Below are 2,500 nucleotides of genomic sequence, written 5' to 3'. Positions count from 1 at the left end.
ATAGATATATATACAGAAATTATATAATTTGGGTATATATATATATATATATATATATAGATATATATATATATAATATATATATATATATATATATATATATATATATATATAATATATACAAAAGATATATAATTTTGTAAATATATATATACAAAATTATATAATTTTGTATATATATATATATATACAAAATTATATAATTTTGTATATATATATATATATATATATATATATATATATATATATATCTATATATATATATATATATATATACCAAAATATATAATTTTGTGTATATATATATATAATTTTGATATTTAGTAGTAGAAAATCACTTAATATACATACCAAATATATACAATATATACAAATTTATATATACAAAATTATATAAATTTTATATAATTTTGTACTAATATAATTGCTCTGTTCTTTTAAGAACAATGATCACTCTATTGTGTAGAATACTTTTAAAGTTGTTTAAATATATATAATTTTGTATATATATATATATATATATATATATATACAAATATTATTTTTGTATATAAATATATATATATATATATACAAAATTATTTTTGTATCAAAATATATATATCTATATATATATATATATAATATATATATATATATATATATATTATATATATATATATATATATATATAATATATATATATATATAGTAAATTCCCGGTTATTCGAACCTCCAAGGGGTATAAGAATTTATTTCGAATAACCTGAAACTCTAATAACTGAATATGCTCTTTAAAATGACCTACTTTAAGTTTCTTTCAAATTTTAATAAAAGTAGAAATTAAAAAAAAAAAGACCCTTGGAATTTGGTGCTACTTCAGTTTTATCCTTGTAAAATAATAAATATTTTACAATTCATTGAAAATATAGTCCATTTTTTATTTATTTTTTGTTCCTTAAATGTGTTTTTTTATCTTCAAGGGGAGCAAAAATTGTTTCGAATAACTGAAATTTTAAACAACTAAAGACAACTAAGACAAAGTTAATACCTAAAGACAAAGTTTATACCTAACAAACTAAGACAAAGTTAATACCTAAAGTGTTGTAAGTTTCTAATGTGTGTTTTGCATAATGACATCTCGCTCCGTCAGGCCAAAATAAAATTTTCATGTTTTGATGCTTGGAATTTATAAATGGAAGAAGTCTTTTTGTAATACATTCTTTAGAATAAGTTTTTGCATCAAGTGCACAGTTTTTTACAGCAAAATAAGGCGATGAATGACCAAAACGACTGATTGCAATCCAAACGAGAACTTTTCCGTCAAACTTTTTTTTGAAGTTGAATTTAATGTTAGGATCAGTTTGAGAACTATCCTTTGTATAGTAGCCAGAGTTTTGTGAACAATTTGCACCATTTACACAGAAATAAGATTCATCGTCCATGATGATTTCAAACTCATTTGATGGCTTGAAAAAAGTTTTTGAAAGTTTTAATAAGTTTTTCTTTTGTTTAATTTCTTGCTTTTTTATTGTTTTTAGTGCATTTTTTCTTTTGGTATACTTTAGTCCATGCATACTTAATAATCTATTTACGTATGAAACGCTTATCTTATATTTTAGTGCCAATTTTCTTTGCGAAATCCCGATTCTCTCTTCTGCTCTTCCAATCATGGACTCTCTCTTTTCTGGTGTAATTTTAAAAGGTTTTCTGCCACAACCGATTTTTCTATTCATTGGCAAATTATTTTCAGACCTTTTAATTATGTCATAAATTGTAGATTTAGCGATTCCCATTTTCTTAAAATGATTCACTGTAAATTTCTTTCCACTGTTTATGTTTTGTTTATAAAAATTTCCAATCACATTTCTAACATCGTTCTCTTTTAGATGCTCCATGTTTATTAGAATTAATTATTTAAACTCAATTTTGCCACAAAATGAAACTGTTGTTGTTGACCGATTAAATTTAAAAATTTCGAATCGAAAATTCGAAATTTAGAACAATTTGTGTACATTTGAAATCAGTCCGGATTTTTTGTGAACAGACGTTATAATAATAATGATCCATTTATTTAACCATAAAATATGAAAATTTACAATAATATTTATAAACTCACATTAATAAGGTTAGGTGTCACTCATATAGTTAAAAACTAGTCAATGGAGTGATACCTGAACCTATAATTATAAATTTATATATAAATAAGTTATATATATATGTATGTATATATATATCTATATATTTATATATATATATATATATATATATATATATATATATATATATATATATTGTATGTATATATATTATATATATTTATATATATATATATATATATATATATATATATATATACATATATATATATATATATATATATATGTATATATATATATGTATATATATATATATATATATATATTTTTTTTTACTTTTTAAATTTAATAATAATTATACTAATTTAATAACATTTTTTTTTTACATTTGCTTTCAGACTACTAATGGTACAAGTTTTGTT

The 2,500-nt window shown here is 19.8% G+C and overlaps 1 long non-coding RNA gene across 4 annotated transcripts in view; it reads left to right on the top strand.

Annotated features, from left to right (window-relative positions):
• The window catches only part of LOC136074780 (uncharacterized), a 24,839-nt gene that overhangs the window by 22,225 nt on the left and 114 nt on the right, over positions 1 to 2,500 (top strand). The window lies entirely within an intron of this gene.

The sequence above is a fragment of the Hydra vulgaris genome, chromosome 01 (assembly GCF_038396675.1).
Source record: "Hydra vulgaris chromosome 01, alternate assembly HydraT2T_AEP".
In the NCBI taxonomy this organism is placed as follows: Eukaryota; Metazoa; Cnidaria; class Hydrozoa; order Anthoathecata; family Hydridae; genus Hydra; species Hydra vulgaris.
Note: the sequence above shows the minus strand (reverse complement) of the source record. Positions and strands in the feature narration are given on the sequence as shown.